Source organism: Phoenix dactylifera, chromosome 4 (assembly GCF_051530095.1).
Source record: "Phoenix dactylifera cultivar Ajwa chromosome 4, Ajwa_hap1_PhDact_Kaust_v1.1, whole genome shotgun sequence".
Lineage (NCBI taxonomy): Eukaryota > Viridiplantae > Streptophyta > Magnoliopsida > Arecales > Arecaceae > Phoenix > Phoenix dactylifera.
Window position 1 is genome coordinate 34,229,207 of NC_143193.1, and position 17,283 is coordinate 34,246,489.

General features: G+C 49.1%; 37 non-coding genes and 9 pseudogenes across 37 annotated transcripts; all 46 read right to left on the minus strand.

Annotated features, from left to right (window-relative positions):
- Positions 1 to 40: 40 nt before the first annotated feature.
- LOC149755218 (5S ribosomal RNA) lies at positions 41 to 159 on the minus strand. Its single transcript, XR_016404642.1, has one exon. It is a non-coding gene; the product is annotated as a 5S ribosomal RNA (ribosomal RNA).
- Positions 160 to 406: 247 nt separating this feature from the next.
- Positions 407 to 525, minus strand: LOC149755219 (5S ribosomal RNA). The gene has a single exon (XR_016409248.1). It is a non-coding gene; the product is annotated as a 5S ribosomal RNA (ribosomal RNA).
- Positions 526 to 771: 246 nt separating this feature from the next.
- LOC149755220 (5S ribosomal RNA) lies at positions 772 to 890 on the minus strand. Its single transcript, XR_016406776.1, has one exon. It is a non-coding gene; the product is annotated as a 5S ribosomal RNA (ribosomal RNA).
- Positions 891 to 1,137: 247 nt separating this feature from the next.
- Positions 1,138 to 1,256, minus strand: LOC149755221 (5S ribosomal RNA; annotated as a pseudogene).
- Positions 1,257 to 1,503: 247 nt separating this feature from the next.
- On the minus strand, positions 1,504 to 1,622 carry LOC149755222 (5S ribosomal RNA). Its single transcript, XR_016402422.1, has one exon. It is a non-coding gene; the product is annotated as a 5S ribosomal RNA (ribosomal RNA).
- Positions 1,623 to 1,869: 247 nt separating this feature from the next.
- LOC149755223 (5S ribosomal RNA) lies at positions 1,870 to 1,988 on the minus strand. Its single transcript, XR_016409259.1, has one exon. It is a non-coding gene; the product is annotated as a 5S ribosomal RNA (ribosomal RNA).
- Positions 1,989 to 2,235: 247 nt separating this feature from the next.
- Positions 2,236 to 2,354, minus strand: LOC149755224 (5S ribosomal RNA). The gene has a single exon (XR_016406777.1). It is a non-coding gene; the product is annotated as a 5S ribosomal RNA (ribosomal RNA).
- Positions 2,355 to 2,601: 247 nt separating this feature from the next.
- Positions 2,602 to 2,720, minus strand: LOC149755225 (5S ribosomal RNA). Its single transcript, XR_016403447.1, has one exon. It is a non-coding gene; the product is annotated as a 5S ribosomal RNA (ribosomal RNA).
- A 247-nt stretch (positions 2,721 to 2,967) lies between these two features.
- LOC149755226 (5S ribosomal RNA) lies at positions 2,968 to 3,086 on the minus strand (annotated as a pseudogene).
- A 247-nt stretch (positions 3,087 to 3,333) lies between these two features.
- Positions 3,334 to 3,452, minus strand: LOC149755227 (5S ribosomal RNA; annotated as a pseudogene).
- A 247-nt stretch (positions 3,453 to 3,699) lies between these two features.
- LOC149755228 (5S ribosomal RNA) lies at positions 3,700 to 3,818 on the minus strand. Its single transcript, XR_016406778.1, has one exon. It is a non-coding gene; the product is annotated as a 5S ribosomal RNA (ribosomal RNA).
- A 247-nt stretch (positions 3,819 to 4,065) lies between these two features.
- Positions 4,066 to 4,184, minus strand: LOC149755229 (5S ribosomal RNA). The gene has a single exon (XR_016403449.1). It is a non-coding gene; the product is annotated as a 5S ribosomal RNA (ribosomal RNA).
- Positions 4,185 to 4,431: 247 nt separating this feature from the next.
- LOC149755230 (5S ribosomal RNA) lies at positions 4,432 to 4,550 on the minus strand. Its single transcript, XR_016408756.1, has one exon. It is a non-coding gene; the product is annotated as a 5S ribosomal RNA (ribosomal RNA).
- Positions 4,551 to 4,797: 247 nt separating this feature from the next.
- Positions 4,798 to 4,916, minus strand: LOC149755231 (5S ribosomal RNA; annotated as a pseudogene).
- Positions 4,917 to 5,163: 247 nt separating this feature from the next.
- On the minus strand, positions 5,164 to 5,282 carry LOC149755232 (5S ribosomal RNA). The gene has a single exon (XR_016406854.1). It is a non-coding gene; the product is annotated as a 5S ribosomal RNA (ribosomal RNA).
- Positions 5,283 to 5,529: 247 nt separating this feature from the next.
- Positions 5,530 to 5,648, minus strand: LOC149755233 (5S ribosomal RNA). Its single transcript, XR_016409304.1, has one exon. It is a non-coding gene; the product is annotated as a 5S ribosomal RNA (ribosomal RNA).
- Positions 5,649 to 5,895: 247 nt separating this feature from the next.
- On the minus strand, positions 5,896 to 6,014 carry LOC149755234 (5S ribosomal RNA). The gene has a single exon (XR_016408064.1). It is a non-coding gene; the product is annotated as a 5S ribosomal RNA (ribosomal RNA).
- A 246-nt stretch (positions 6,015 to 6,260) lies between these two features.
- On the minus strand, positions 6,261 to 6,379 carry LOC149755235 (5S ribosomal RNA). The gene has a single exon (XR_016406962.1). It is a non-coding gene; the product is annotated as a 5S ribosomal RNA (ribosomal RNA).
- Positions 6,380 to 6,626: 247 nt separating this feature from the next.
- LOC149755236 (5S ribosomal RNA) lies at positions 6,627 to 6,745 on the minus strand. The gene has a single exon (XR_016408144.1). It is a non-coding gene; the product is annotated as a 5S ribosomal RNA (ribosomal RNA).
- A 246-nt stretch (positions 6,746 to 6,991) lies between these two features.
- Positions 6,992 to 7,110, minus strand: LOC149755237 (5S ribosomal RNA; annotated as a pseudogene).
- A 247-nt stretch (positions 7,111 to 7,357) lies between these two features.
- Positions 7,358 to 7,476, minus strand: LOC149755238 (5S ribosomal RNA). Its single transcript, XR_016404913.1, has one exon. It is a non-coding gene; the product is annotated as a 5S ribosomal RNA (ribosomal RNA).
- Positions 7,477 to 7,882: 406 nt separating this feature from the next.
- On the minus strand, positions 7,883 to 8,001 carry LOC149755239 (5S ribosomal RNA). The gene has a single exon (XR_016409340.1). It is a non-coding gene; the product is annotated as a 5S ribosomal RNA (ribosomal RNA).
- A 246-nt stretch (positions 8,002 to 8,247) lies between these two features.
- Positions 8,248 to 8,366, minus strand: LOC149755240 (5S ribosomal RNA). The gene has a single exon (XR_016406963.1). It is a non-coding gene; the product is annotated as a 5S ribosomal RNA (ribosomal RNA).
- A 247-nt stretch (positions 8,367 to 8,613) lies between these two features.
- Positions 8,614 to 8,732, minus strand: LOC149755241 (5S ribosomal RNA). The gene has a single exon (XR_016406152.1). It is a non-coding gene; the product is annotated as a 5S ribosomal RNA (ribosomal RNA).
- A 246-nt stretch (positions 8,733 to 8,978) lies between these two features.
- Positions 8,979 to 9,097, minus strand: LOC149755242 (5S ribosomal RNA; annotated as a pseudogene).
- Positions 9,098 to 9,344: 247 nt separating this feature from the next.
- LOC149755243 (5S ribosomal RNA) lies at positions 9,345 to 9,463 on the minus strand. Its single transcript, XR_016404914.1, has one exon. It is a non-coding gene; the product is annotated as a 5S ribosomal RNA (ribosomal RNA).
- Positions 9,464 to 9,869: 406 nt separating this feature from the next.
- LOC149755244 (5S ribosomal RNA) lies at positions 9,870 to 9,988 on the minus strand. The gene has a single exon (XR_016409351.1). It is a non-coding gene; the product is annotated as a 5S ribosomal RNA (ribosomal RNA).
- Positions 9,989 to 10,234: 246 nt separating this feature from the next.
- Positions 10,235 to 10,353, minus strand: LOC149755245 (5S ribosomal RNA). Its single transcript, XR_016406964.1, has one exon. It is a non-coding gene; the product is annotated as a 5S ribosomal RNA (ribosomal RNA).
- A 247-nt stretch (positions 10,354 to 10,600) lies between these two features.
- Positions 10,601 to 10,719, minus strand: LOC149755246 (5S ribosomal RNA). The gene has a single exon (XR_016406153.1). It is a non-coding gene; the product is annotated as a 5S ribosomal RNA (ribosomal RNA).
- Positions 10,720 to 10,965: 246 nt separating this feature from the next.
- LOC149755247 (5S ribosomal RNA) lies at positions 10,966 to 11,084 on the minus strand (annotated as a pseudogene).
- Positions 11,085 to 11,331: 247 nt separating this feature from the next.
- Positions 11,332 to 11,450, minus strand: LOC149755248 (5S ribosomal RNA). Its single transcript, XR_016402423.1, has one exon. It is a non-coding gene; the product is annotated as a 5S ribosomal RNA (ribosomal RNA).
- Positions 11,451 to 11,856: 406 nt separating this feature from the next.
- LOC149755249 (5S ribosomal RNA) lies at positions 11,857 to 11,975 on the minus strand. Its single transcript, XR_016409363.1, has one exon. It is a non-coding gene; the product is annotated as a 5S ribosomal RNA (ribosomal RNA).
- Positions 11,976 to 12,222: 247 nt separating this feature from the next.
- Positions 12,223 to 12,341, minus strand: LOC149755250 (5S ribosomal RNA). The gene has a single exon (XR_016408065.1). It is a non-coding gene; the product is annotated as a 5S ribosomal RNA (ribosomal RNA).
- Positions 12,342 to 12,588: 247 nt separating this feature from the next.
- On the minus strand, positions 12,589 to 12,707 carry LOC149755251 (5S ribosomal RNA). Its single transcript, XR_016404614.1, has one exon. It is a non-coding gene; the product is annotated as a 5S ribosomal RNA (ribosomal RNA).
- A 406-nt stretch (positions 12,708 to 13,113) lies between these two features.
- On the minus strand, positions 13,114 to 13,232 carry LOC149755252 (5S ribosomal RNA). Its single transcript, XR_016409374.1, has one exon. It is a non-coding gene; the product is annotated as a 5S ribosomal RNA (ribosomal RNA).
- Positions 13,233 to 13,478: 246 nt separating this feature from the next.
- On the minus strand, positions 13,479 to 13,597 carry LOC149755253 (5S ribosomal RNA). Its single transcript, XR_016406965.1, has one exon. It is a non-coding gene; the product is annotated as a 5S ribosomal RNA (ribosomal RNA).
- A 247-nt stretch (positions 13,598 to 13,844) lies between these two features.
- On the minus strand, positions 13,845 to 13,963 carry LOC149755254 (5S ribosomal RNA). The gene has a single exon (XR_016406154.1). It is a non-coding gene; the product is annotated as a 5S ribosomal RNA (ribosomal RNA).
- Positions 13,964 to 14,209: 246 nt separating this feature from the next.
- On the minus strand, positions 14,210 to 14,328 carry LOC149755255 (5S ribosomal RNA; annotated as a pseudogene).
- A 247-nt stretch (positions 14,329 to 14,575) lies between these two features.
- LOC149755256 (5S ribosomal RNA) lies at positions 14,576 to 14,694 on the minus strand. The gene has a single exon (XR_016402424.1). It is a non-coding gene; the product is annotated as a 5S ribosomal RNA (ribosomal RNA).
- Positions 14,695 to 14,941: 247 nt separating this feature from the next.
- Positions 14,942 to 15,060, minus strand: LOC149755257 (5S ribosomal RNA). The gene has a single exon (XR_016409385.1). It is a non-coding gene; the product is annotated as a 5S ribosomal RNA (ribosomal RNA).
- Positions 15,061 to 15,307: 247 nt separating this feature from the next.
- Positions 15,308 to 15,426, minus strand: LOC149755258 (5S ribosomal RNA). Its single transcript, XR_016408066.1, has one exon. It is a non-coding gene; the product is annotated as a 5S ribosomal RNA (ribosomal RNA).
- A 247-nt stretch (positions 15,427 to 15,673) lies between these two features.
- On the minus strand, positions 15,674 to 15,792 carry LOC149755259 (5S ribosomal RNA). Its single transcript, XR_016404615.1, has one exon. It is a non-coding gene; the product is annotated as a 5S ribosomal RNA (ribosomal RNA).
- A 247-nt stretch (positions 15,793 to 16,039) lies between these two features.
- LOC149755260 (5S ribosomal RNA) lies at positions 16,040 to 16,158 on the minus strand. Its single transcript, XR_016408082.1, has one exon. It is a non-coding gene; the product is annotated as a 5S ribosomal RNA (ribosomal RNA).
- Positions 16,159 to 16,404: 246 nt separating this feature from the next.
- LOC149755261 (5S ribosomal RNA) lies at positions 16,405 to 16,523 on the minus strand. Its single transcript, XR_016406779.1, has one exon. It is a non-coding gene; the product is annotated as a 5S ribosomal RNA (ribosomal RNA).
- A 247-nt stretch (positions 16,524 to 16,770) lies between these two features.
- Positions 16,771 to 16,889, minus strand: LOC149755262 (5S ribosomal RNA; annotated as a pseudogene).
- Positions 16,890 to 17,136: 247 nt separating this feature from the next.
- Positions 17,137 to 17,255, minus strand: LOC149755263 (5S ribosomal RNA). Its single transcript, XR_016402425.1, has one exon. It is a non-coding gene; the product is annotated as a 5S ribosomal RNA (ribosomal RNA).
- Between the last annotated feature and the right edge of the window lie 28 nt (positions 17,256 to 17,283).

Below are 17,283 nucleotides of genomic sequence, written 5' to 3' on the forward strand. Positions count from 1 at the left end.
AAATATTATCAAAAAATAAAAAAGCGGGCAAAAAATAAAAGGGGTGCAACACGAGGACTTTCCATAGGGCCACCCATCCTAGTACTACCCTCGCCCAAGCACGCTTAACTGCGGAGTTCTGATGGGATCCGGTGCATTAGTGCTGGTATGATCGCACCCATGACATGCCCTTCGAAACTCCCTTTTATGACAAAGCAGCCGACCTCGACGGCCCGAGACATTCGCGTCGCCGGGGCCGTTCTGGCGTAGGATTCAACGCGCTGGTCCCGCTATGCTGCATGGCCCCGCCAGTCTCCGGACTCAGTTTATTTTCGGGGAAAAAAAATTATCCGAAGAGGAAAAGCCAAAAGCCGAAAAATTAAAAATAAATATTAACAAAAAATAAAAAAGCGGGCAAAAAATAAAAGGGGTGCAACACGAGGACTTCCCAGGGGGTCACCCATCCTAGTACTACTCTCGCCCAAGCACGCTTAACTGCGGAGTTCAGATGGGATCCGGTGCATTAGTGCTGGTATGATCGCACCCATGACAAGCCCTTCGAAACTCCCTTTTATGACAAAGCAGCAGGTCTCGACGGCCCGAGACATTCGCACCGCCGGGGCCGTTCTGGCGTAGGATTCAACGCGCTGGTCCCGCTATGCTGCATGGCACCGCCAGTCTCCGGACTCAGTTTATTTTCGGGGGAAAAAATTATCCGAAGAGGAAAAGCCAAAAGCCGAAAAATTAAAAATAAATATTATCAAAAAATAAAAAAGCGGGCAAAGAATAAAAGGGGGGCAACACGAGGACTTCCCAGGGGGTCACCCATCCTTGTACTACTCTCGCCCAAGCACGCTTAACTGCGGAGTTCTGATGGGATCCGGTGCATTAGTGCTGGTATGATCACACCCATGACAAGCCCTTCGAAACTCCCTTTTATGAGAAAGCAGCAGACCTCGACGGCCCGAGACATTCGCGCCGCCGGGGCTGTTCTGGCGTAGAATTCAACGCGCTGGTCCCGCTATGCAGCATGGCACCGCCTGTCTCCGAACTCGGTTTATTTTGGGAGGAAAAAAATTATCCGGAGTGGAAAAGCCAAAAGCCGAAAAATTAAAAATAAATATTATCAAAAAATAAAAAAGCGGGCAAAAAATTAAAGGGGTGCAACACGAGGACTTCCCAGAGGGTCACCCATCCTAGTACTACTCTCGCCCAAACATGCTTAACTGCGGAGTTCTGATGGAATCTGGTGCATTAGTGCTGGTATGATCGTACCCATTACATGCCCTTCGAAACTCCCTTTTATGACAAAGTAGCAGACCTCGACGGCCCGAGACATTCGCGCCGGCGGGGCCGTTCTGGCGTAGGATTCAACGCGCTGGTCCCGCTATGCTGCATGGCACCGCCAGTCTCCGGACTCAGTTTATTTTCGGAGAAAAAAAATTATCCGAAGAGGAAAAGCCAAAGGCCGAAAAATTAAAAATAAATATTATCAAAAAATAAAAAAGCGGGCAAAAAATAAAAGGGGTGCAACACGAGGACTTTCCATAGGGTCACCCATCCTAGTACTACCCTCGCCCAAGCACGCTTAACTGCGGAGTTCTGATGGGATCCGGTGCATTAGTGCTGGTATGATCGCACCCATGACATGCCCTTCGAAACTCCCTTTTATGACAAAGCAGCCGACCTCGACGGCCCGAGACATTCGCGCCGCCGGGGCCGTTCTGGCGTAGGATTCAACGCGCTGGTCCCGCTATGCTGCATGGCACCGCCAGTCTCCGGACTCAGTTTATTTTCGGGGAAAAAAAATTATCCGAAGAGGAAAAGCCAAAAGCCGAAAAATTAAAAATAAATATTAACAAAAAATAAAAAAGCGGGCAAAAAATAAAAGGGGTGCAACACGAGGACTTCCCAGGGGGTCACCCATCCTAGTACTACTCTCGCCCAAGCACGCTTAACTGCGGAGTTCAGATGGGATCCGGTGCATTAGTGCTGGTATGATCGCACCCATGACAAGCCCTTCGAAACTCCCTTTTATGACAAAGCAGCAGGTCTCGACGGCCCGAGACATTCGCACCGCCGGGGCCGTTCTGGCGTAGGATTCAACGCGCTGGTCCCGCTATGCGGCATGGCACCGCCAGTCTCCGGACTCAGTTTATTGTCGGGGGAAAAAAATTATCCGAAGAGGAAAAGCCAAAAGCCGAAAAATTAAAAATAAATATTATCAAAAAATAAAAAAGCGGGCAAAAAATAAAAGGGGGGCAACACGAGGACTTCCCAGGGGGTCACCCATCCTTGTACTACTCTCGCCCAAGCACGCTTAACTGCGGAGTTCTGATGGGATCCGGTGCATTAGTGCTGGTATGATCACACCCATGACAATCCCTTCGAAACTCCCTTTTATGACAAAGCAGCAGACCTCGACGGCCCGAGACATTCGCGCCGCCGGGGCCGTTCTGGCGTAGAATTCAACGCGCTGGTCCCGCTATGCTGCATGGCACCGCCTGTCTCCGAACTCAGTTTATTTTGGGAGGAAAAAAATTATCCGGAGTGGAAAAGCCAAAAGCCGAAAAATTAAAAATAAATATTATCAAAAAATAAAAAAGCGGGCAAAAAATTAAAGGGGTGCAACACGAGGACTTCCCAGAGGGTCACCCATCCTAGTACTACTCTCGCCCAAGCATGCTTAACTGCGGAGTTCTGATGGGATCCGGTGCATTAGTGCTGGTATGATCGCACCCATGACATGCCCTTCGAAACTCCCTTTCATGACAAAGCAGCAGACCTCGACCGCCCGAGACATTCGCGCTGCCGGGGCCGTTCTGGCGTAGGATTCAACGCGCTGGTCCCGCTATGCGGCATGGCACAGCCAGTCTCCGGACTCAGTTTATTGTCGGGGGAAAAAAATTATCCGAAGAGGAAAAGCCAAAAGCCGAGAAATTAAAAATAAATATTATCAAAAAATAAAAAAGCGGGCAAAAAATAAAAGGGGGGCAACACGAGGACTTTCCAGGGGGTCACCCATCCTTGTACTACTCTCGCCCAAGCACGCTTAACTGCGGAGTTCTGATGGGATCCGGTGCATTAGTGCTGGTATGATCACACCTATGACAAGCCCTTCGAAACTCCCTTTTATGACAAAGCAGCAGACCTCGACGGCCCAAGACATTCGGGCCGCCGGGGCCGTTCTGGCATAGAATTCAACGCGCTGGTCCCGCTATGCTGCATGGCACCGCCTGTCTCCGAACTCAGTTTATTTTGGGAGGAAAAAAATTATCCGGAGTGGAAAAGCCAAAAGCCGAAAAATTAAAAATAAATATTATCAAAAAATAAAAAAGCGGGCAAAAAATTAAAGGGGTGCAACACGAGGACTTCCCAGAGGGTCACCCATCCTAGTACTACTCTCGCCCAAGCATGCTTAACTGCGGAGTTCTGATGGAATCTGGTGCATTAGTGCTGGTATGATCGTACCCATTACATGCCCTTCGAAACTCCCTTTTATGACAAAGCAGCAGACCTCGACGGCCCGAGACATTCGCGCCGGCGGGGCCGTTCTGGCGTAGGATTCAACGCGCTGGTCCCGCTATGCTGCATGGCACCGCCAGTCTCCGGACTCAGTTTATTGTCGGGGGAAAAAAATTATCCGAAGAGGAAAAGCCAAAAGCCGAAAAATTAAAAATAAATATTATCAAAAAATAAAAAAGCCGGCAAAAAATAAAAGGGGGGCAACACGAGGACTTCCCAGGGGGTCACCCATCCTTGTACTACTCTCGCCCAAGCACGCTTAACTGCGGAGTTCTGATGGGATCCGGTGCATTAGTGCTGGTATGATCACACCCATGACAATCCCTTCGAAACTCCCTTTTATGACAAAGCAGCAGACCTCGACGGCCCGAGACATTCGCGCCGCCGGGGCCGTTCTGGCGTAGAATTCAACGCGCTGGTCCCGCTATGCTGCATGGCACCGCCTGTCTCCGAACTCAGTTTATTTTGGGAGGAAAAAAATTATCCGGAGTGGAAAAGCCAAAAGCCGAAAAATTAAAAATAAATATTATCAAAAAATAAAAAAGCGGGCAAAAAATTAAAGGGGTGCAACACGAGGACTTCCCAGAGGGTCACCCATCCTAGTACTACTCTCGCCCAAGCATGCTTAACTGCGGAGTTCTGATGGGATCCGGTGCATTAGTGCTGGTATGATCGCACCCATGACATGCCCTTCGAAACTCCCTTTCATGACAAAGCAGCAGACCTCGACCGCCCGAGACATTCGCGCTGCCGGGGCCGTTCTGGCGTAGGATTCAACGCGCTGGTCCCGCTATGCGGCATGGCACAGCCAGTCTCCGGACTCAGTTTATTGTCGGGGGAAAAAAATTATCCGAAGAGGAAAAGCCAAAAGCCGAGAAATTAAAAATAAATATTATCAAAAAATAAAAAAGCGGGCAAAAAATAAAAGGGGGGCAACACGAGGACTTTCCAGGGGGTCACCCATCCTTGTACTACTCTCGCCCAAGCACGCTTAACTGCGGAGTTCTGATGGGATCCGGTGCATTAGTGCTGGTATGATCACACCCATGACAAGCCCTTCGAAACTCCCTTTTATGACAAAGCAGCAGACCTCGACGGCCCAAGACATTCGGGCCGCCGGGGCCGTTCTGGCATAGAATTCAACGCGCTGGTCCCGCTATGCTGCATGGCACCGCCTGTCTCCGAACTCAGTTTATTTTGGGAGGAAAAAAATTATCCGGAGTGGAAAAGCCAAAAGCCGAAAAATTAAAAATAAATATTATCAAAAAATAAAAAAGCGGGCAAAAAATTAAAGGGGTGCAACACGAGGACTTCCCAGAGGGTCACCCATCCTAGTACTACTCTCGCCCAAGCATGCTTAACTGCGGAGTTCTGATGGAATCTGGTGCATTAGTGCTGGTATGATCGTACCCATTACATGCCCTTCGAAACTCCCTTTTATGACAAAGCAGCAGACCTCGACGGCCCGAGACATTCGCGCCGGCGGGGCCGTTCTGGCGTAGGATTCAACGCGCTGGTCCCGCTATGCTGCATGGCACCGCCAGTCTCCGGACTCAGTTTATTTTCGGGGAAAAAAAATTATCCGAAGAGGAAAAGCCAAAGGCCGAAAAATTAAAAATAAATATTATCAAAAAATAAAAAAGCGGGCAAAAAATAAAAGGGGTGCAACATGAGGACTTTCCATAGGGTCACCCATCCTAGTACTACCCTCGCCCAAGCACGCTTAACTGCGGAGTTCTGATGGGATCCGGTGCATTAGTGCTGGTATGATCGCACCCATGACATGCCCTTCGAAACTTCCTTTAATGACAAAGCAGCCGACCTCGACGGCCCGAGACATTCGCGCCGCCGGGGCCGTTCTGGCGTTGGATTCAACGCGCTGGTCCCATTATGCTGCATGGCACCGCCAGTCTCCGGACTCAGTTTATTTTCGGGGAAAAAAAATTATCCGAAAAGGAAAAGCCAAAAGCCGAAAAATTAAAAATAAATATTAACAAAAAATAAAAAAGCGGGCAAAAAATAAAAGGGGTGCAACACGAGGACTTCCCAGGGGGTCACCCATCCTAGTACTACTCTCGCCCAAGCACGCTTAACTGCGGAGTTCAGATGGGATCCGGTGCATTAGTGCTGGTATGATCGCACCCATGACAAGCCCTTCGAAACCCCCTTTTATGACAAAGCAGCAGGTCTCGACGGCCCGAGACATTCGCACCGCCGGGGCCGTTATGGCGTCGGATTCAACGCGCTGGTCCCGCTATGCTGCATGGCACCGCCAGTCTCCGGACTCAGTTTATTTTCGGAGAAAAAAGATTATCCGAAGCGGAAAAGCCAAAAGCCGAAAAATTAAAAATAAATATTATCAAAAAATAAAAAAAGGGGCAAAAAATAAAAGGGGTGCAACACGAGGACTTCCCAGGTGGTCACCCATCCTAGTGCTACTCTCGCCCAAGCACGCTTAACTGCGGAGTTTTGATGGGATCCGGTGCATTAGTGCTGGTATGATCGCACCCATGACATGCCCTTCGAAACTCCCTTTTATGACAAAGCAGCCGACCTCGACGGCCCGAGACATTCGCGCCGCCGGGGCCGTTCTGGCGTAGGATTCAACGCGCTGGTCCCGCTATGCTGCATGGCACCGCCAGTCTCCGGACTCAGTTTATTTTTGGAGGAAAAAAATTATCCGAAGTGGAAAAGCCAAAAGCCGAAAAATTAAAAATAAATATTATCAAAAAATAAAAAAAGGGCAAAAAATAAATGGGGTGCAACACGAGGACTTCCCGGGGGGTCACCCATCCTAGTACTACTCTCGCCCAAGCACGCTTAACAGCAGAGTTCTGATGGGATCCGGTGCATTAGTGCGGGTATGATCGCACCCATGACAAGCCCTTCGAAACTCCGTTTTATGACAAAGCAGCCGGTCTCGACGGCCCGAGACATTCGCGCCGCCAGGGCCGTTCTGGCGTAGGATTCAACGCGCTGGTCCCGCTATGCTGCATGGCACAGCCAGTCTCCGGACTCAGTTTATTTTCGGGGAGAAAAAATTATCCGAAGAGGAAAAGCCAAAGGCCGAAAAATTAAAAATAAATATTACCAAAAAATAAAAAAGCGGGCAAAAAATAAAAGGGGTGCAACACGAGGACTTTCCATAGGGTCACCCATCCTTGTACTACCCTCGCCTAAGCACGCTTAACTGCGGAGTTCTGATGGGATCCGGTGCATTAGTGCTGGTATGATCGCACCCATGACATGCCCTTCGAAACTCCCTTTTATGACAAAGCAGCCGACCTCGACGGCCCGAGATATTCGCGCCGCCGGGGCCGTTCTGGCGTAGGATTCAACGCGCTGGTCCCGCTATGCTGCATGGCACCGCCAGTCTCCGGACTCAGTTTATTTTCGGGGGAAAAAATTATCCGAAGAGGAAAAGCCAAAAGCCGAAAAATTAAAAATAAATATTATCAAAAAATAAAAAAGCGGGCAAAAAATAAAAGTGGTGCAACACGAGGACTTCCCAGAGGGTCACCCATCCTAGTACTACTCTCGCCCAAGCATGCTTAACTGCGGAGTTCTGATGGAATCTGGTGCATTAGTGCTGGTATGATCGTACCCATTACATGCCCTTCGAAACTCCCTTTTATGACAAAGCAGCAGACCTCGACGGCCCGAGACATTCGCGCCGGCGGGGCCGTTCTGGCGTAGGATTCAACGCGCTGGTCCCGCTATGCTGCATGGCACCGCCAGTCTCCGGACTCAGTTTATTTTCGGAGAAAAAAAATTATCCGAAGAGGAAAAGCCAAAGGCCGAAAAATTAAAAATAAATATTATCAAAAAATAAAAAAGCGGGCAAAAAATAAAAGGGGTGCAACACGAGGACTTTCCATAGGGTCATCCATCCTAGTACTACCCTCGCCCAAGCACGCTTAACTGCGGAGTTCTGATGGGATCCGGTGCATTAGTGCTGGTATGATCGCACCCATGACATGCCTTTCGAAACTCCCTTTTATGACAAAGCAGCCGACCTCGACGGCCCGAGACATTCGCGCCGCCGGGGCCGTTCTGGCGTAGGATTCAACGCGCTGGTCCCGCTATGCTGCATGGCACCGCCAGTCTCCGGACTCAGTTTATTTTCGCGGAAAAAAAATTATCCGAAGAGGAAAAGCCAAAAGCCGAAAAATTAAAAATAAATATTAACAAAAAATAAAAAAGCGGGCAAAAAATAAAAGGGGTGCAACACGCTGGTCCCGCTATGCTGCATGGCAACGCCAGTCTCCGGACTCAGTTTATTTTCGCGGAAAAAAAATTATCCGAAGAGGAAAAGCCAAAAGCCGAAAAATTAAAAATAAATATTAACAAAAAATAAAAAAGCGGGCAAAAAATAAAAGGGGTGCAACACGAGGACTTCCCAGGGGGTCACCCATCCTAGTACTACTCTCGCCCAAGCACGCTTAACTGCGGAGTTCAGATGGGATCCGGTGCATTAGTGCTGGTATGATCGCACCCATGACAAGCCCTTCGAAACCCCCTTTTATGACAAAGCAGCAGGTCTCGACGGCCCGAGACATTCGCACCGCCGGGGCCGTTATGGCGTCGGATTCAACGCGCTGGTCCCGCTATGCTGCATGGCACCGCCAGTCTCCGGACTCAGTTTATTTTCGGAGAAAAAAGATTATCCGAAGCGGAAAAGCCAAAAGCCGAAAAATTAAAAATAAATATTATCAAAAAATAAAAAAAGGGCAAAAAATAAATGGGGTGCAACACGAGGACTTCCCGGGGGGTCACCCATCCTAGTACTACTCTCGCCCAAGCACGCTTAACAGCAGAGTTCTGATGGGATCCGGTGCATTAGTGCGGGTATGATCGCACCCATGACAAGCCCTTCGAAACTCCGTTTTATGACAAAGCAGCCGGTCTCGACGGCCCGAGACATTCGCGCCGCCAGGGCCGTTCTGGCGTAGGATTCAACGCGCTGGTCCCGCTATGCTGCATGGCACAGCCAGTCTCCGGACTCAGTTTATTTTCGGGGAGAAAAAATTATCCGAAGAGGAAAAGCCAAAGGCCGAAAAATTAAAAATAAATATTACCAAAAAATAAAAAAGCGGGCAAAAAATAAAAGGGGTGCAACACGAGGACTTTCCATAGGGTCACCCATCCTAGTACTACCCTCGCCTAAGCACGCTTAACTGCGGAGTTCTGATGGGATCCGGTGCATTAGTGCTGGTATGATCGCACCCATGACATGCCCTTCGAAACTCCCTTTTATGACAAAGCAGCCGACCTCGACGGCCCGAGATATTCGCGCCGCCGGGGCCGTTCTGGCGTAGGATTCAACGCGCTGGTCCCGCTATGCTGCATGGCACCGCCAGTCTCCGGACTCAGTTTATTTTCGGGGGAAAAAATTATCCGAAGAGGAAAAGCCAAAAGCCGAAAAATTAAAAATAAATATTATCAAAAAATAAAAAAGCGGGCAAAAAATAAAAGTGGTGCAACACGAGGACTTCCCAGAGGGTCACCCATCCTAGTACTACTCTCGCCCAAGCATGCTTAACTGCGGAGTTCTGATGGAATCTGGTGCATTAGTGCTGTTTTGATCGTACCCATTACATGCCCTTCGAAACTCCCTTTTATGACAAAGCAGCAGACCTCGACGGCCCGAGACATTCGCGCCGGCGGGGCCGTTCTGTCGTAGGATTCAACGCGCTGGTCCCGCTATGCTGCATGGCACCGCCAGTCTCCGGACTCAGTTTATTTTCGGAGAAAAAAAATTATCCGAAGAGGAAAAGCCAAAGGCCGAAAAATTAAAAATAAATATTATCAAAAAATAAAAAAGCGGGCAAAAAATAAAAGGGGTGCAACACGAGGACTTTCCATAGGGTCATCCATCCTAGTACTACCCTCGCCCAAGCACGCTTAACTGCGGAGTTCTGATGGGATCCGGTGCATTAGTGCTGGTATGATCGCACCCATGACATGCCCTTCGAAACTCCCTTTTATGACAAAGCAGCCGACCTCGACGGCCCGAGACATTCGCGCCGCCGGGGCCGTTCTGGCGTAGGATTCAACGCGCTGGTCCCGCTATGCTGCATGGCACCGCCAGTCTCCGGACTCAGTTTATTTTCGCGGAAAAAAAATTATCCGAAGAGGAAAAGCCAAAAGCCGAAAAATTAAAAATAAATATTAACAAAAAATAAAAAAGCGGGCAAAAAATAAAAGGGGTGCAACACGCTGGTCCCGCTATGCTGCATGGCAACGCCAGTCTCCGGACTCAGTTTATTTTCGCGGAAAAAAAATTATCCGAAGAGGAAAAGCCAAAAGCCGAAAAATTAAAAATAAATATTAACAAAAAATAAAAAAGCGGGCAAAAAATAAAAGGGGTGCAACACGAGGACTTCCCAGGGGGTCACCCATCCTAGTACTACTCTCGCCCAAGCACGCTTAACTGCGGAGTTCAGATGGGATCCGGTGCATTAGTGCTGGTATGATCGCACCCATGACAAGCCCTTCGAAACCCCCTTTTATGACAAAGCAGCAGGTCTCGACGGCCCGAGACATTCGCACCGCCGGGGCCGTTATGGCGTCGGATTCAACGCGCTGGTCCCGCTATGCTGCATGGCACCGCCAGTCTCCGGACTCAGTTTATTTTCGGAGAAAAAAGATTATCCGAAGCGGAAAAGCCAAAAGCCGAAAAATTAAAAATAAATATTATCAAAAAATAAAAAAAGGGCAAAAAATAAATGGGGTGCAACACGAGGACTTCCCGGGGGGTCACCCATCCTAGTACTACTCTCGCCCAAGCACGCTTAACAGCAGAGTTCTGATGGGATCCGGTGCATTAGTGCGGGTATGATCGCACCCATGACAAGCCCTTCGAAACTCCGTTTTATGACAAAGCAGCCGGTCTCGACGGCCCGAGACATTCGCGCCGCCAGGGCCGTTCTGGCGTAGGATTCAACGCGCTGGTCCCGCTATGCTGCATGGCACAGCCAGTCTCCGGACTCAGTTTATTTTCGGGGAGAAAAAATTATCCGAAGAGGAAAAGCCAAAGGCCGAAAAATTAAAAATAAATATTACCAAAAAATAAAAAAGCGGGCAAAAAATAAAAGGGGTGCAACACGAGGACTTTCCATAGGGTCACCCATCCTAGTACTACCCTCGCCTAAGCACGCTTAACTGCGGAGTTCTGATGGGATCCGGTGCATTAGTGCTGGTATGATCGCACCCATGACATGCCCTTCGAAACTCCCTTTTATGACAAAGCAGCCGACCTCGACGGCCCGAGATATTCGCGCCGCCGGGGCCGTTCTGGCGTAGGATTCAACGCGCTGGTCCCGCTATGCTGCATGGCACCGCCAGTCTCCGGACTCAGTTTATTTTCGGGAGAAAAAATTATCCGAAGAGGAAAAGCCAAAAGCCGAAAAATTAAAAATAAATATTATCAAAAAATAAAAAAGCGGGCAAAAAATAAAAGTGGTGCAACACGAGGACTTCCCAGAGGGTCACCCATCCTAGTACTACTCTCGCCCAAGCATGCTTAACTGCGGAGTTCTGATGGAATCTGGTGCATTAGTGCTGTTTTGATCGTACCCATTACATGCCCTTCGAAACTCCCTTTTATGACAAAGCAGCAGACCTCGACGGCCCGAGACATTCGCGCCGGCGGGGCCGTTCTGTCGTAGGATTCAACGCGCTGGTCCCGCTATGCTGCATGGCACCGCCAGTCTCCGGACTCAGTTTATTTTCGGAGAAAAAAAATTATCCGAAGAGGAAAAGCCAAAGGCCGAAAAATTAAAAATAAATATTATCAAAAAATAAAAAAGCGGGCAAAAAATAAAAGGGGTGCAACACGAGGACTTTCCATAGGGTCACCCATCCTAGTACTACCCTCGCCCAAGCACGCTTAACTGCGGAGTTCTGATGGGATCCGGTGCATTAGTGCTGGTATGATCGCACCCATGACATGCCCTTCGAAACTCCCTTTTATGACAAAACAGCCGACCTCGACGGCCCGAGACATTCGCGCCGCCGGGGCCGTTCTGGCGTAGGATTCAACGCGCTGGTCCCGCTATGCTGCATGGCACCGCCAGTCTCCGGACTCAGTTTATTTTCGCGGAAAAAAAATTATCCGAAGAGGAAAAGCCAAAAGCCGAAAAATTAAAAATAAATATTAACAAAAAATAAAAAAGCGGGCAAAAAATAAAAGGGGTGCAACACGCTGGTCCCGCTATGCTGCATGGCACCGCCAGTCTCCGGACTCAGTTTATTTTCGCGGAAAAAAAATTATCCGAAGAGGAAAAGCCAAAAGCCGAAAAATTAAAAATAAATATTAACAAAAAATAAAAAAGCGGGCAAAAAATAAAAGGGGTGCAACACGAGGACTTCCCAGGGGGTCACCCATCCTAGTACTACTCTCGCCCAAGCACGCTTAACTGCGGAGTTCAGATGGGATCCGGTGCATTAGTGCTGGTATGATCGCACCCATGACAAGCCCTTCGAAACCCCCTTTTATGACAAAGCAGCAGGTCTCGACGGCCCGAGACATTCGCACCGCCGGGGCCGTTATGGCGTCGGATTCAACGCGCTGGTCCCGCTATGCTGCATGGCACCGCCAGTCTCCGGACTCAGTTTATTTTCGGAGAAAAAAGATTATCCGAAGCGGAAAAGCCAAAAGCCGAAAAATTAAAAATAAATATTATCAAAAAATAAAAAAAGGGGCAAAAAATAAAAGGGGTGCAACACGAGGACTTCCCAGGTGGTCACCCATCCTAGTGCTACTCTCGCCCAAGCACGCTTAACTGCGGAGTTTTGATGGGATCCGGTGCATTAGTGCTGGTATGATCGCACCCATGACATGCCCTTCAAAACTCCCTTTTATGACAAAGCAGCCGACCTCGACGGCCCGAGACATTCGCGCCGCCGGGGCCGTTCTGGCGTAGGATTCAACGCGCTGGTCCCGCTATGCTGCATGGCACCGCCAGTCTCCGGACTCAGTTTATTTTCGGGGAAAAAAAATTATCCGAAGTGGAAAAGCCAAAAGCCGAAAAATTAAAAATAAATATTATCAAAAAATAAAAAAACGGGCAAAAAATAAATGGGGTGCAACACGAGGACTTCCCGGGGGGTCACCCATCCTAGTACTACTCTCGCCCAAGCACGCTTAACTGCAGAGTTCTGATGGGATCCGGTGCATTAGTGCGGGTATGATCGCACCCATGACAAGCCCTTCGAAACTCCGTTTTATGACAAAGCAGCCGGTCTCGACGGCCCGAGACATTCGCGCCGCCAGGGCCGTTCTGGCGTAGGATTCAACGCGCTGGTCCCGCTATGCTGCATGGCACAGCCAGTCTCCGGACTCAGTTTATTTTCGGGGAGAAAAAATTATCCGAAGAGGAAAAGCCAAAGGCCGAAAAATTAAAAATAAATATTACCAAAAAATAAAAAAGCGGGCAAAAAATAAAAGGGGTGCAACACGCTGGTCCCGCTATGCTGCATGGCAACGCCAGTCTCCGGACTCAGTTTATTTTCGCGGAAAAAAAATTATCCGAAGAGGAAAAGCCAAAAGCCGAAAAATTAAAAATAAATATTAACAAAAAATAAAAAAGCGGGCAAAAAATAAAAGGGGTGCAACACGAGGACTTCCCAGGGGGTCACCCATCCTAGTACTACTCTCGCCCAAGCACGCTTAACTGCGGAGTTCAGATGGGATCCGGTGCATTAGTGCTGGTATGATCGCACCCATGACAAGCCCTTCGAAACCCCCTTTTATGACAAAGCAGCAGGTCTCGACGGCCCGAGACATTCGCACCGCCGGGGCCGTTATGGCGTCGGATTCAACGCGCTGGTCCCGCTATGCTGCATGGCACCGCCAGTCTCCGGACTCAGTTTATTTTCGGAGAAAAAAGATTATCCGAAGCGGAAAAGCCAAAAGCCGAAAAATTAAAAATAAATATTATCAAAAAATAAAAAAAGGGCAAAAAATAAATGGGGTGCAACACGAGGACTTCCCGGGGGGTCACCCATCCTAGTACTACTCTCGCCCAAGCACGCTTAACAGCAGAGTTCTGATGGGATCCGGTGCATTAGTGCGGGTATGATCGCACCCATGACAAGCCCTTCGAAACTCCGTTTTATGACAAAGCAGCCGGTCTCGACGGCCCGAGACATTCGCGCCGCCAGGGCCGTTCTGGCGTAGGATTCAACGCGCTGGTCCCGCTATGCTGCATGGCACAGCCAGTCTCCGGACTCAGTTTATTTTCGGGGAGAAAAAATTATCCGAAGAGGAAAAGCCAAAGGCCGAAAAATTAAAAATAAATATTACCAAAAAATAAAAAAGCGGGCAAAAAATAAAAGGGGTGCAACACGAGGACTTTCCATAGGGTCACCCATCCTAGTACTACCCTCGCCTAAGCACGCTTAACTGCGGAGTTCTGATGGGATCCGGTGCATTAGTGCTGGTATGATCGCACCCATGACATGCCCTTCGAAACTCCCTTTTATGACAAAGCAGCCGACCTCGACGGCCCGAGATATTCGCGCCGCCGGGGCCGTTCTGGCGTAGGATTCAACGCGCTGGTCCCGCTATGCTGCATGGCACCGCCAGTCTCCGGACTCAGTTTATTTTCGGGGGAAAAAATTATCCGAAGAGGAAAAGCCAAAAGCCGAAAAATTAAAAATAAATATTATCAAAAAATAAAAAAGCGGGCAAAAAATAAAAGTGGTGCAACACGAGGACTTCCCAGAGGGTCACCCATCCTAGTACTACTCTCGCCCAAGCATGCTTAACTGCGGAGTTCTGATGGAATCTGGTGCATTAGTGCTGTTTTGATCGTACCCATTACATGCCCTTCGAAACTCCCTTTTATGACAAAGCAGCAGACCTCGACGGCCCGAGACATTCGCGCCGGCGGGGCCGTTCTGGCGTAGGATTCAACGCGCTGGTCCCGCTATGCTGCATGGCACCGCCAGTCTCCGGACTCAGTTTATTTTCGGAGAAAAAAAATTATCCGAAGAGGAAAAGCCAAAGGCCGAAAAATTAAAAATAAATATTATCAAAAAATAAAAAAGCGGGCAAAAAATAAAAGGGGTGCAACACGAGGACTTTCCATAGGGTCACCCATCCTAGTACTACCCTCGCCCAAGCACGCTTAACTGCGGAGTTCTGATGGGATCCGGTGCATTAGTGCTGGTATGATCGCACCCATGACATGCCCTTCGAAACTCCCTTTTATGACAAAACAGCCGACCTCGACGGCCCGAGACATTCGCGCCGCCGGGGCCGTTCTGGCGTAGGATTCAACGCGCTGGTCCCGCTATGCTGCATGGCACCGCCAGTCTCCGGACTCAGTTTATTTTCGCGGAAAAAAAATTATCCGAAGAGGAAAAGCCAAAAGCCGAAAAATTAAAAATAAATATTAACAAAAAATAAAAAAGCGGGCAAAAAATAAAAGGGGTGCAACACGAGGACTTCCCAGGGGGTCACCCATCCTAGTACTACTCTCGCCCAAGCACGCTTAACTGCGGAGTTCAGATGGGATCCGGTGCATTAGTGCTGGTATGATCGCACCCATGACAAGCCCTTCGAAACCCCCTTTTATGACAAAGCAGCAGGTCTCGACGGCCCGAGACATTCGCACCGCCGGGGCCGTTATGGCGTCGGATTCAACGCGCTGGTCCCGCTATGCTGCATGGCACCGCCAGTCTCCGGACTCAGTTTATTTTCGGAGAAAAAAGATTATCCGAAGCGGAAAAGCCAAAAGCCGAAAAATTAAAAATAAATATTATCAAAAAATAAAAAAAGGGGCAAAAAATAAAAGGGGTGCAACACGAGGACTTCCCAGGTGGTCACCCATCCTAGTGCTACTCTCGCCCAAGCACGCTTAACTGCGGAGTTTTGATGGGATCCGGTGCATTAGTGCTGGTATGATCGCACCCATGACATGCCCTTCGAAACTCCCTTTTATGACAAAGCAGCCGACCTCGACGGCCCGAGACATTCGCGCCGCCGGGGCCGTTCTGGCGTAGGATTCAACGCGCTGGTCCCGCTATGCTGCATGGCACCGCCAGTCTCCGGACTCAGTTTATTTTCGGGAAAAAAAAATTATCCGAAGTGGAAAAGCCAAAAGCCGAAAAATTAAAAATAAATATTATCAAAAAATAAAAAAACGGGCAAAAAATAAATGGGGTGCAACACGAGGACTTCCCGGGGGGTCACCCATCCTAGTACTACTCTCGCCCAAGCACGCTTAACTGCAGAGTTCTGATGGGATCCGGTGCATTAGTGCGGGTATGATCGCACCCATGACAAGCCCTTCGAAACTCCGTTTTATGACAAAGCAGCCGGTCTCGACGGCCCGAGACATTCGCGCCGCCAGGGCCGTTCTGGCGTAGGATTCAACGCGCTGGTCCCGCTATGCTGCATGGCACAGCCAGTCTCCGGACTCAGTTTATTTTCGGGGAGAAAAAATTATCCGAAGAGGAAAAGCCAAAGGCCGAAAAATTAAAAATAAATATTACCAAAAAATAAAAAAGCGGGCAAAAAATAAAAGGGGTGCAACACGAGGACTTTCCATAGGGTCACCCATCCTAGTACTACCCTCGCCTAAGCACGCTTAACCGCGGAGTTCTGATGGGATCCGGTGCATTAGTGCTGGTATGATCGCACCCATGACATGCCCTTCGAAACTCCCTTTTATGACAAAGCAGCCGACCTCGACGGCCCGAGACATTCGCGCCGCCGGGGCCGTTCTGGCGTAGGATTCAACGCGCTGGTCCCGCTATGCTGCATGGCACCGCCAGTCTCCGGACTCAGTTTATTTTCGGGAGAAAAAATTATCCGAAGAGGAAAAGCCAAAAGCCGAAAAATTAAAAATAAATATTATCAAAAAATAAAAAAGCGGGCAAAAAATAAAAGGGGGGCAACACGAGGACTTCCCAGGGGGTCACCCATCCTTGTACTACTCTCGCCCAAGCACGCTTAACTGCGGAGTTCTGATGGGATCCGGTGCATTAGTGCTGGTATGATCACACCCATGACAAGCCCTTCGAAACTCCCTTTTATGACAAAGCAGCAGACCTCGACGGCCCGAGACATTCGCGCCGCCGGGGCCGTTCTGGCGTAGAATTCAACGCGCTGGTCCCGCTATGCAGCATGGCACCGCCTGTCTCCGAACTCGGTTTATTTTGGGAGGAAAAAAATTATCCGGAGTGGAAAAGCCAAAAGCCGAAAAATTAAAAATAAATATTATCAAAAAATAAAAAAGCGGGCAAAAAATTAAAGGGGTGCAACACGAGGACTTCCCAGAGGGTCATCCATCCTAGTACTACTCTCGCCCAAGCATGCTTAACTGCGGAGTTCTGATGGAATCTGGTGCATTAGTGCTGGTATGATCGTACCCATTACATGCCCTTCGAAACTCCCTTTTATGACAAAGCAGCAGACCTCGACGGCCCGAGACATTCGCGCCGGCGGGGCCGTTCTGGCGTAGGATTCAACGCGCTGGTCCCGCTATGCTGCATGGCACCGCCAGTCTCCGGACTCAGTTTATTTTCGGAGAAAAAAAATTATCCGAAGAGGAAAAGCCAAAGGCCGAAAAATTAAAAATAAATATTATCAAAAAATAAAAAAGCGGGCAAAAAATAAAAGGGGTGCAACACGAGGACTTTCCATAGGGTCACCCATCCTAGTACTACCCTCGCCCAAGCACGCTTAACTGCGGAGTTCTGATGGGATCCGGTGCATTAGTGCTGGTATGATCGCACCCATGACATGCCCTTCGAAACTCCCTTTTA